This window comes from Grammomys surdaster, unplaced genomic scaffold, assembly GCF_004785775.1.
Source record: "Grammomys surdaster isolate TR1022 unplaced genomic scaffold, NIH_TR_1.0 125888, whole genome shotgun sequence".
NCBI classification, from domain to species: domain Eukaryota; kingdom Metazoa; phylum Chordata; class Mammalia; order Rodentia; family Muridae; genus Grammomys; species Grammomys surdaster.
In genome coordinates, this window is record NW_021620713.1 from 1,191,235 (window position 1) to 1,203,722 (window position 12,488).

The following is a 12,488-nucleotide window of genomic DNA, read 5'->3' on the forward strand; positions in this document are numbered from 1 at the left end:
GGAGAGGGAGAGGGAGAGGGAGAGGGAGGGAGAAGAAGAGGGAGTGAGCCTGCGCAGTCCATACAATGTTACTTGTACATACTTTTCAAACTTTAAGTGTTATCCATTCTCCAAATTAGAACAGAAGCTTGGATAAACTAATAAAGATTACAATACTGTTCAGTGAGCTGGAACTCTGTTAAGGGTATAGTATTCGCCCTCATCACTTCTGTTTTCTAACTGACAGGAGGTTCCAGGTACTCTGGAAACCAAAGCAAAGGTAGGTTTAGAAGGAGCAGCCACCTTCCCCAAAGGTTCCTGAATTAAGATAATTGACAAAGCAATGGAAGGGACTACAGATGCTAGAGACAAAAGCATGAGGACCTTCAGCTACTCGACCTTCAGCTACTCAGCCCAGCTAAAGCTGGATACATCCTAAGATGTGCAATGAAAATGGGATACTGGGGGATTTTCAAAGATAGAGGATGAAAATTCAATTTAGACACTGTGAACTGGCCAATAGTTTTTCCTCGTTTTACTCTCCTTGGCCTCTAGAAAAGCATTTCCAAGACGAACACTTTCAACCTTCCTCTGCCTTTTAACAAGGAGAGATCTTTTGAAAGTGATCAACTTGTTACACATTCACATTTCCCAAGTCCGTGATAGAAGCACACAAACCAAGAGTAACAGAGTTCTCTGAACTGAATAGATGGTGGCACAGTAGATGTGGATTCTGGGGTATGCTATGTCTGGGCTTATCTCCTATGTGAAAGGACTAATTTTCAGCGGTATTTGTGGTCAAAGCTTGTTTTTAATATCTAACTCTCATATTGAAACACTGTTTTCATACATCTACAACTCTTCTCATAGCCTCTCCTCCTCCCAAGGACACTATTCCAACACCTGCATGCTCTAAAGTGAACTTCCATTCCCATAAAACAACTACAGCTAAAACAAGAACGGGATGAAGCTAGGGATGATATAGCGATCATTTTTAGCATAGCACTTATATAAAAATACTGTATAGAACCTGGAGACGCTGGAGATGCTTAGCAGTCAAGAGGACTTGTTGCTTAACATGTACGTTGGAGAGCTCACAGCAACCTGCAATTCTACCTCCAGGAGAGCGCATCGCTTCTTCTGGGCTCTGCCTGCACTGGCCACATGCAAATAAACACACACACGCACACACACACACACATATATAATCAAATATAAAAGAAACATTATAAACCTTTATAAAATAGTTTAAATCCAGGAACATCTGAGTCCCTGATGGGTGATGGGTAAATGTGGCTTCCAAATCCCCTTGTCAGTCTTACTGACTTGGAATGACTGTGGAAGATTTGGCTAAGATTACAATCTTAATAGCTATAAATAGCCTAAAGCTATAGACATAAATCATTGAAGACCATTGCTTTATAACTCCCCTCCCACTTTTCTGTTATAGTCAAGTGCTGGTTTTCAACTGTACTTGCATTGTTTTTCTTTCTAACTCCTAGGATAAATCTTAACTAGCCTTCAATTCCAGAGAAACTGGATGCTGCAGTTGTGAAAACAACTGGTAATGGACATCAAGTTCATTTTTACCATAGTTCCAAGGCCAGGCATTCATTAGGCCACCTCTTCTTCACTAAGTATCTGACTCGTCTCCGACCATAGCTTCCTCTACTGGTAACCTGGTCAATTGTTACCTTATCCACTTACAAGTATACAGGTCCTACTTCAACACTGCCAGTCTTTTCTGTTGATAACTGAGCTTGATGTGAAACATTCCCCAGGACGTAGATGTCTTTAAAGAACCACCTAGTGGATAGCTTCTGCATTGCTCTTCTGAGATTACCATTGGCTGTTACCCATCCCTTGTTAGATAGCCACCGCTTGTAACTTCAGCTGCCATTGTTGATCCTGAGTCTTACCAGGTACTTCTGCCATTTTTTTTTATAATGTTGGTACTTGACAGTTTACACTCAACTGTCACTACCTGCTGCTAGGAGAGCTCTTTAGAAGCTGTTCCTTTAGATGGTTTGCTAGCTCATGGTCCCTTTTCATTTTGTTCAGATTAAAGATAACACTTAAGTCAAAACTTCAGACATAGATCTATGAGTTATCCATAGGACAATAATTTTATCCCATCTCATACCAAACACAAAATTATTCCAAGTTACATTATAGTTTTAAAAATAAAAATGTAAACAAAAAATTACTTAAGGTGAAACATAGAATACAAACAAGTTTGGGAATAACCTAGAATTAGTCAGGATATATTTAGGAAAAAGTTAGTGAGCAGGAGAGGAAGGAGGGGCTAGAGGAACGGCTAAACAGCTACAATGCTCACTGCTCTTACAGAGGACATGATTTTTGGTTCTTAGTATTCATATGCCTACTCATACCTGTAACTCCAGTACCAGGGGATCTGATACCTTCTTATAGCCTCCATGGACATCAGACAAATGCTTGGTACCCATAAATGTGTGCAGCATTCACTCATACAGAAAAATAAAATTGTAAAGAAGAAAGAATATATTAGAAAAATGTGAAAATTTAAGGATCCTGATAATAAAATGATAGCATTGAAGGAATGAAGTACCACCCTGAAGTGGAAAAAAATATAATTGAAATGGATTTAATCAAGATTTGTAAAGAATTACTACCCAGCAGTAGATGAAAGACACAGAACAATAGGAAAAAATAAGCACAATAAGAAAGACAGAATCATAGTTACCATTGGTGTGATGAGGTAGTTACTGTAAGAGACCTCTGGGTGAATCTCAAGTGTTCTAGTGTGATGTTTAGCTGTGATTTCTCAAAACTGTTCAGCTTGTAACAAGTAATTGAACTTTTGCCACAAACACAGACATGATCACACAGGCAAGCATGCCTTTACAGCTTCTTAACATGCTTCACGTTCATTGAAACAAAGAGATATCTATGTTTAAAATATATTTAAAAACAACTCTGGAAACCTTTAATGATACAGCCATAAGGCAATCATCCCTCACAACGACGGAATGTCACAATGTCTCCACCCCCCAGATAGACCCTGTTGGCACTGAAATCCAATCCAATCAATCCAGACATTGGACACATCAGCATTATGGAATGAATAATGGACACAATAACAAATTTTCTAGATGAAACAAATGCCAGCTGTATTGACATTACTGATCACTGTTAATTACTGATGAACACTAATTGTGCAATATGCAACTTCTGCATATTTGACCCCTGCCCAGGCAAAGACAGAGATAAAGTCTGGTATAACTGCTATCAATAGTTAGACTTAACCAGCTTTATAGAGAACTTTGCCACAGTGTCAAAGCCCTTTCGGGCAGAAATTACCTTAGAACAAGAAATCCCAGGAAATAGACACCAACAACGGCTAAAATGCAGTATCGGCATTTGATACCTTTCCAGCAAAGATCATCGCACATGTCTAGCCCTAGAAATATCTAGATTGTTTGATTTGCCAATGTTTTCTAGCATGTGGCTGTGAGGCAACTGTGCTGATAGTTCTCTTTAAGAGATGCTTTATATCACTCCTTATGATAGTCATCATTTCCCTAAACTGAAAGCCCTCACATTTTCAAGTCAAAGTTCATGAGAAATCAGACCAAAGACTGCCTCCCTTACATCTTATGTAGTTCTCCTCTGTACTAAGGGACTAGCTCTCCATAGAATTTTTTCCAGTCTTGAATAGTAACTGCCTCCATTCTTACACTTTGGTCCTCTCTTTTCAATGCTTTCCTAGCAGCCTAAGGATCAGGAGAAACCAGAAGTTCCACAAATCTCACTTCCTGTGTCCTTACTTCAATGCAATTTTACATGTGACTTTTATCCCTAAGAATGCTGACTTTCTTGTCACATCTTATCTTGCTCTGTATATGTTTGATGCCTAGACACATTACACAAGTACTTGAATGTCCAAAGCATACTTTCTAGAATCCTGGATTGTTTTCTTATGTCATATGATTCTCTTATCATGATAATAATATGTATAAATAGATGAAGAAACATATGTTTATATTTGTGTTTCTTAATTGTTTGTGTATGTGTGTATGTGTGTGTGAGTGTGTGCGTGTGTGTGTGTGTGTGTGTGTATGCAGTGTTTAGGCATGTGCTGTGGCACATACTGGTGATCAGAAGATAATTGGGACTGAGTTATCAGTCTTCATGGTTTTGGGTGTCAAGGTTAGGACACAGACCTGTGCAACAAAGAGCTTTGACCAACTGACCTGTCTCATTGTTCCACATCACATCTTTTGAAAAGCAAAATGACCTTAAAAAAATAACCAATTGTCTCCAAGCTCTATAAGACGAGTTAAAGTTCCTTGAAAGCACTTGCACAATTCACCTGAGTTAGCCCTACTGGATTTCTCTACTTAGCTTTTCCTCCGAGCTACCCACTTTCTACCTCAATGTGGATATAAGTGTCTTTCTTCTTTGAATTTGGTGATCTCAGCCCATGAGGCTCTGATTATCCCTTCTCCAGTGACATTTTATTTATCATCAATACCAGCCCTAATGACACCTTTATCTTGAAAATTTCCCCAGTTTCTTCTCTACTGCAACCTTACCAGACTCCATGGTAGACAAGTACGCTATGCCTAACTCTACTGCAAGATTCTTGCTAATTATTGTAGAACCTGTGAGACACAACAAGCCCATTTCTCTGGCTGAAGATCCATTACACATTGGTCTAAAAGCTGGCTGCTTTGTTTCTATGAGAATTTTTCTAATGTGCCTGTGAGATATGACAGTGTCAATAACTTTAGTGAATGTCAGAAATGCCTACCATACAGATTTTGGATATATTCTACTTTTATTGCTGTTTGTTTATTTGCTTATTGTTATTGTTTTTGTTTGATTTTTTTAAAAATGAACTCTCCACGTAGGATGGACACATGCCAGGATAATAATAGTAATATTACAATTTGCCTAAGCAGTTGACCTGTCAGCCATTTTCAGTCAGCTCAGCCTATTCCCAGATTCCCTGATATTGCTTAAATAAATGTAAAGTCTTCTTATCACATCTCCCGTATGTAACACCTGCTCTGTCAAAGGCAATGTTACCCAATGGGATGGCTATGATCAAATTCCTTTACTGTGATCTTCCTTTCTCATTATATTTGACATTTTTGAAACTGGGTTTTATTGCATTCTCTCAGCTTATGGAAGTGGTCTGGGGAAATGAGACTTAATAGAGATGTAGAAGCCACTGGGAGAAAAAAAGAAAAGGAATGTAATCTGGGAGGAAACTGAAATTAAAATGTTATTTTGGTAAATGGCTGCTGTGGTAGACGCAGCAAGCAATTGCAATGCAAGTTAATTACTGACCTGTCAGGAAAGCATGACACGGAGGTTGTGCCACGTATTACTGGAGCTACCACAGCCACAAGTCATTTCCACTGGGGAACGAATAGACTTTGTTCTACCACAGATCAACATAAGGTCTTTCCAGGGGATTGAAATGAATTTCTCTGAGAAATAATGTTTGTCTGTGGAGTAGCCATGAACCCTTAGCAGACCTGGAGAGTCAGTCTGTACCCCACAAGCAGAGACAGGAACAGGGTCTGATTGCACAGAGGCTTCCTAAATTTGGGGGACAGAAAGGATCTCTCTTTTTTAGGTGGGGGTGGCCACATAGCTCATCTGCTACACAAGGAGAATCTAGGCTGACTCTCATAAAATAGGAATGCTCTGAGAGTGCTTTCGATATCTGGTTCTGAAATAGTTGTCCTCAGAAAGCCCCCGTGGTAGCCAGTGTCATATGAAAAGGTTCATATTTGTGTATGTGTGTGTATGTACATATATAAACTGCCCGAAGCAATCTTGTTCTCAAGGGAGATGTTCATTTTTCGCGATAAGAAGGAAACATAAGGGTTATTCCGAAATGGAATGGAAATATGGTGTTTGGTACATTTTTGGAAATCTATATGAATCTCAAGGAGTACTTTAATTCTGGCCACATAGAGTATAAAAAACCTTGCTTCTTTGTGTCTCTGACTGCTGTGACATACTCACAGTGCCCTCGTCTTCAAAAACAATGCTAAGGACAAAGTACATATATTCTTAAAAAAAAAAGAAAGAAAGGAGCTTAGCCAGATGTTTTCCTGATGATGTGTTGGTAAGCTACATACACTAGCATTAACTACTTTCCATATTTGTTTTTAATTTTTATATCTTAGAAGTGCTTCTTCTCTCTCTTGTTTTCCAAAACCCACAGGAACACATATTAATTAATTAATTAGGAGAATTTATATGATATTCCAATGCATATATATGATGTACATAATGATATAATATATGACATGACAGAATATGATATGATACATATGATGTATCTAGTGATATATATGATATGCTATGACATGACATGATATAATGATATATATAACTAATGATATATATGATACAGTGTGATATGATATGGTATGATTATATGATATTATATGATATAATGATACATATGATGTACCTAATGTGACTGCACGGTGGTCATTTTACTTTCCTCTTCTCTGTCAGACTTACTTTGGAATCTTTGTTCTCTTAGTTTCTCAGACTTACTCTCTCTCCTGACTATGGAGTCCACAATGGCACCACATATGTTTAGGGACACAGGCCCCTGTGCATCCTGCGGTGACTTTGAATTTCCCATGGCAACTTGGAGAAGAAAAGCTATGTGCTTAAGCTCAAGTCTGCTATGTCCCACAACATGGAGACTGCATGATCATGGCGCCTCTTCCCTTTTCCATAGCTCAAAGATATCTTAATATCCTCTTCTTTTTAATGTTGCTGTTGTGAAAGAGATGTCAAAAGTCTATTTCCAAACTCAAAAGGGCATGCTGCTGAGCTTCCACATAATTAACAGTGCCAAAAATAATTGGCAGGACAGCTGTGGAATTTGCGATTACATATCACATCCACTCCTCATTGGACTGTTGCAGGGTGAGAGGTGAAATAGAGCTCAGAACACCACAGAATTGAGTCTGAGGACCAAAGCCAGCGTTTGTATGGCTCTTGTGAAATGTTTCATCATCACTGCTTCCTGTTTTTAAAACAGGATTCAAAGTGGAACTTGCATGATACCACAAGATACTCACGCTTTCTCATAGTACACACAAAATCAGGAACTCTAGAGGACTAGCAAAGCCAGGCTTAAATGATTGATTTCCATTTCCATTTCTAAATTTGGAATAGGGGATTTGGAGGAGAAATTTATAAAATCAGTGGCTATCTCAGGGATGTGCAAAATTGTCTTGTTCTTCTGTATCTTGTTAGATATTTATCATTATTGAGTACCTCCTGCAGAAAGCATTAATGTTTTTTTCATATGTAATAAAAATGATGATTTAAGTGAATGAGGTAGTTGAGGATAAGCCACAAGGAATCTGAGCAGGAATGCAGATTTGATATAAGCAGAGTTGCTATAACTAGTTTTAGCAACGTGCAAGAGGTTACTAAGTCATGCAGGTAAGAAACAAGTAGCAGCAGCATAACAAAAACTGAACAACCAAGAGTTATGAGACTAAGACATGGGTAGAACAATAGAAGAGCATTTAAAATACCTGAGAATAATTTTAGAGTTATGTATCGAGATAGAAATCTCTTCATATCCTTTTTGAAGATGCTCCCAAATGCACACAGTACTTATGGAAGTCTAACCTCTCTCAAGTACTAGGTTCCAAGTCAGTAAGAACGCACACGTGTGAGTTAGGAATGAACATGTTTTGCAATATGGTTTGGTATCAGAAAATGTATTTCATGAAGATTGGGACATCACTTTGATAAACCTAGGGGGCACTTTCAAGGATGTAACACTCATGTACAACCCGATGGCATCTCCATGGAGCTTCCTTAAGACAATATGTAGTATGATCTGATCAGCATTCTTCTACCTGATGCAAAGATTCTCACTGCCAGAAGAGTTTCTGGTTTGATATTTAGGCAAATGCTTCTTTGAGAGACAGGTGGATAACCTTTCATAATATTCATTGGTTTAGTCGGAATAAATTTATCTAAGTAGTTCGCTGCGAAAATAGTGTTTTAAGAAGGTCAAGAATGATTGATAATGGGAACTTCAGGAAGTCCCACTTGTGTAGATGACTCAGTGTCTAAGTGTGAGACAAGATAGATGCTTCAATAGCCAAATTATAAAGACAGCTGTAGGGTGTGTGGTAGAGAGATAGAGGGCTGAAAGGATGAAGGTAAGGGGACATGATAAATTGTAGAAATGTAAAGATAGGTCTGTAAGTAGTGTCAAATTACACCTGGGAAAATATGACCTAGAGACAGTTCTACATTATCGGTGGCTGCTGACACACTCAATGAGAGTCTGCCACCTTTGCACATACACTGCCAACCACTACAGCTTTTGTTCCAATTCCATTTGATCACTCCATCTTCTCCTCTCTCCAGTCTTTGTGCACCTTTCTCTGTCAACAGGGAGGTTCTGCTTTCTGATCTATCCCTCTATAGAAGGTGCTATCTGGTGCTAAGGGAAGTCTCCTCTCTCAGACCCTCTTCTGGAGGGTATACAATATCAGCTTCGTATAGCTTCGTCAATTGCCCTCAAGTCATACCTCAACTAGAAGACAGGCAAGCAATACAAACAATCTCACAGAGAAGTCAAACACTACTTTCCTTATGACATCAATCATGGCTTCCCTTCAGTTTTTCTCTTTCCTCTCATTTTATTTCCCCTTCATGAAAGCATTGGCAGCTAGTTTACACTATTCTAAATGTTTGCAAGGCTGTGTGCACTCTAAGCCCTTGCCTGATTTGCCCAGGTTACCCAATCTAGCCCAGCACTCTGATCTTTCCTTGCAGAATTGCTTTCTCCATCTGATAGCTCATCCTTAGTCTGATAACACTGATTTCCCAACCTGGGTACAGTCTCATTTACTATATTAGATAATGTAATTATATGATTATTAATATATTCTTCAATCATCCTTAGAAAACTGTGGGGCATTTGATAAAAGAACAATCCCTAATAGCTAAGATGCTGTCTAACTGCTGAGAGGATCTCAGTGAACCTTGAGGAAATAAAGTTTTTCAGCAGACAGAAATCTTTTTCTGTGTGTGATGTATATATGTGGTTTTGTGCATATGTGGAGGTACACATTGAGGTGTTTCTGAATGTGTATGCATATATAAAAGAGAGGGAGACATAGATATAGAATGCTTTTCTCTATTACTCGTCTCTTCACTGTTGGAGACAGAAGCTGATCACTGATTCAGCTAGTTTGGTTTTCAATAAATTCTAGGGATCTCCCTGTATCTACCTCCCATCTCCTCACTATGCCTAGATTTTAGGTTTGCACATGGGGGATGAGGATTTGAATTCAGAGACTTATGCTTGTATGACAGGCTCTTAACCAACTGAGACATCACTCCTTTCTTTAAAAAAACAGGCATTGTGACATTAAAAAAAACTTTTTAGAACACTATATTGTTCTACAAAATTAGAAACTTGCAAATAGTTGAAAATAAAAGACGAATTAAAAAATAGTTTTTCTATTGGTTTTTTTCCTGTGATGAAATGCTACAACTAGAGGAAGAAAATAGTGATTTGACTTGCAGTTTATATACAGTCTATTATCCAAGGAAGCCAGGGAAAGGACTGAAACAGGAGACAAGAAAAGAAGCCAAGACCAAGGATACAACAGGGCTTCCTAAAAAATGCTCTCCATTGCTTGCTCAGCAGGGTTTCTTATACAACCAGGATCGCCGCGTGCCTAGGGGTGGTGCCTCCCTCAGTGTACTGAGCTCTCTCCCATCAATTGTTAATGAAGAAATTGCTCCATGGACTTTCCTGTGGATGGATCTGAAGGGGAAACTCCTCAGTTGAGGTTTACTCTTCTTAAGTGACTCTTGTTTGAGTCACATTGCAGAAAATTAAGCTGCACAATGCTACAAAGTGAGTAACAGCAAGATAATATTAGTTGAAGCTCTCTAGCTTCCCACAGTTTCAATTAACTGCACTCCATTCTGTTATAAAAGTATTAAACAAGAATTTCTCTAAAGTAAAAAAATTAAGTTTTATTACTCATATACTGCTCTAAGAACACAGTGAAACTGAATGTGGTCAACTCTGACACTCAAGAACCTGAATCGGTCCTGTGTGTGGCATCTTAGTTGTGTATGATACCTAAGCTCTAATGGCTTGGTAACCCTTCCAGTAATTAGATCTAGTGTTCAGCATCTTATATTTGATTTTACTTGTCTTTGTGCAATCCTTATGCAAGGCTTAATCCTATTCACAGCCCTACCTCATTCACATATTGCATGACATCACTTGGGCGTATGTCTCCCCCACCTTGTAACTAGAAGAAACATAGGAATAGCACAATTTTAAGATTAAAAAAAAGAAAAAAAAATGTGTGGCAGATATCCTATTACAATGTTCTAATTGTGATCTCTTAATGTGCCTGACTTACAAAATACATATATCAAAAATATACATGTCCAAAGGACAGCATCATAAGCATGGAGTTCACCACTGGGTGTCTAGTTTCAGAAACCCACCTGAATATATGGCACTTAATCCCTATAGGCAGGGAGGACTATAGTACAAGGAAAGGTGAGGAAAGACAGGACTCATGGTGTAGTGAGGCATTAACAAGGTGAGGTCGGAGGGAAGAGGATGCAATGGTTAGAGGAAAGAAAAAGAGCAAACTTCAAAACAATGGGCACGAAGAATCATACAGCTGAGAGCAAACTCTGAAATAGGCAGGTTGTCCCCAAGTAAGTAACTGGAGAATCCAGAAAAGAAGTTTTGTAACACTCCCTTTTGGCAGTAGTACATCACCAAGCATTTTAGGGATTGGTTTAAAAAAGAGGATAAGAATGCAATTTTTTATTTAAAACCAAAAGTTGTACAGATGTAGAAAAGCAACATGTTCTATAAATACACACAGGCTGGGGTTCTGAAAATACAGTGACTGGATCATCTCAGTCAGAAGATAGAGACTTCAGCATGAATGACTCCTCCAGTAATACGACAAATTTCCCATACTTAGACTATGAATCTGTTGAATAATGTAAAATTTCAAACCTTGAATGCACTCAGAGAGCTTCATTTAAAAATGAAAGACCTTTCTAGAGGAAGGTGAAATATAATCATTACCTTAATTTTTACTTTATACCCATTGAAAGAGCTCTTTTATACTCAATTAGATAAGTTTTATAACACATTCAGATATGCTCATTAAAAAGAAAAAAGCAAACAAATGAAAAAAAAACATGGCATAATATAACATACTATAGCTTCCATGAAGAGATGTTTTCTATACTTTGCTTTTGAGTGTGTGCGTGTGTGTGCGTGTGCGTGTGTGTGTGTGTGTGTGTGTGTGTGTGTGTGTGTTTAATGTGGGGGGAGGAAGGGAGGTTGCATGAGCTAAGGGCAGATATGAGGGTCTGGACTGGGGTGCATGATGTGAAACTGAATAAAACAAACAAACATGGCTAAGGAATTCTCTGAACAACTTTCCTATAATCAACTTAGCATATTACACCTGAAGTATGATCAAGTATAGTTATTTGGGGTGCACAGATGTCTATTTTATATCATGAGCATGGACTCGTCTCTGCATTTCATCACTGTGTTGAATATCCATTTCACTTCCACACTTCCTCCTATAAGGTTTAAGCAATTCTTGCCCCACTGTCTTCTTTCTCCTTAAGAAGTTGCAGTTAGGGTTTCTTTCCCATGTTGGTTTACACTTTTTTAGAACACTGTAGAAATAAGATAGCAGAGTGGATATTCTTTTCATTCTGAGACAGGTTCTTGTTACGTAGCCCGGGCTGACCCAGAACTCATCACCTTCCTGCTTCAGCTTCCCGACTGCTGGAATTCCAGATGTGTGAGATTCAGCCATCTAATATGCTTCCACTTGTGTCATTTTTCCTTTGGACTTGTGTCATTCATTTGACAGAATGAGTTTTTGATTCTTCATCTTATTGTTCATGAGTAGATTGTTTCATTTTTAACATGTTTAAGTATGTATATGCAAATGTGTCTGTAGATGGGTACATACAAGTGTACATCCTTGGAGAACAGAGGTTTTGGACCCCCTAGATATGGAATTAAAAGCTGCTGTGAGCAGCCAAATATTATTTATGTGAACAGGACTTGAGTCCTCCAAAACAGTCAAGTTCTTAACTGACTGATCAGTTGCCCCAACCCCCACCATGACACACATACTTTGTTTTAATTGCATAGATACACTAGATGCAATACAGAAGATGTCCTTCTGTGTTGCTTTTCCTTGGAATCAGGTACACATTACACCTCTTTTGCTAGTGTTTTGGGGAAAGTCCTTAGTCTCGTTGAGCATCATTTCTCTAGAAAAATTGGATTAGATGTGTGTTTCACAAGATTGCTAGAGAATCAGAAAATGAACTATTGTGAACATTGACTGCCATGTAGAAAATAAAGAGGTCTATAATTATTTTTAAGTTGTCATAATTTTTAAATTCCTATTTGTTGTGAAATAACACTATAT

The 12,488-nt window shown here is 38.3% G+C and overlaps 1 protein-coding gene across 4 annotated transcripts in view; it reads left to right on the forward strand.

Annotated features, from left to right (window-relative positions):
* Arhgap15 (Rho GTPase activating protein 15) overlaps window positions 1–12,488 on the forward strand; it is a 603,756-nt gene that overhangs the window by 15,022 nt on the left and 576,246 nt on the right. The window contains exon 1 of one of the 4 annotated variants that reach the window (XM_028752210.1): window positions 9,802–9,901. The exons of the other annotated variants lie outside the window; for them this stretch is intronic. The gene's annotated coding sequence lies outside the window, so the exon portion shown is untranslated. Of the gene's footprint in view, window positions 1–9,801; window positions 9,902–12,488 lie in introns of those variants that run through there. 4 annotated transcript variants of the gene reach the window in all.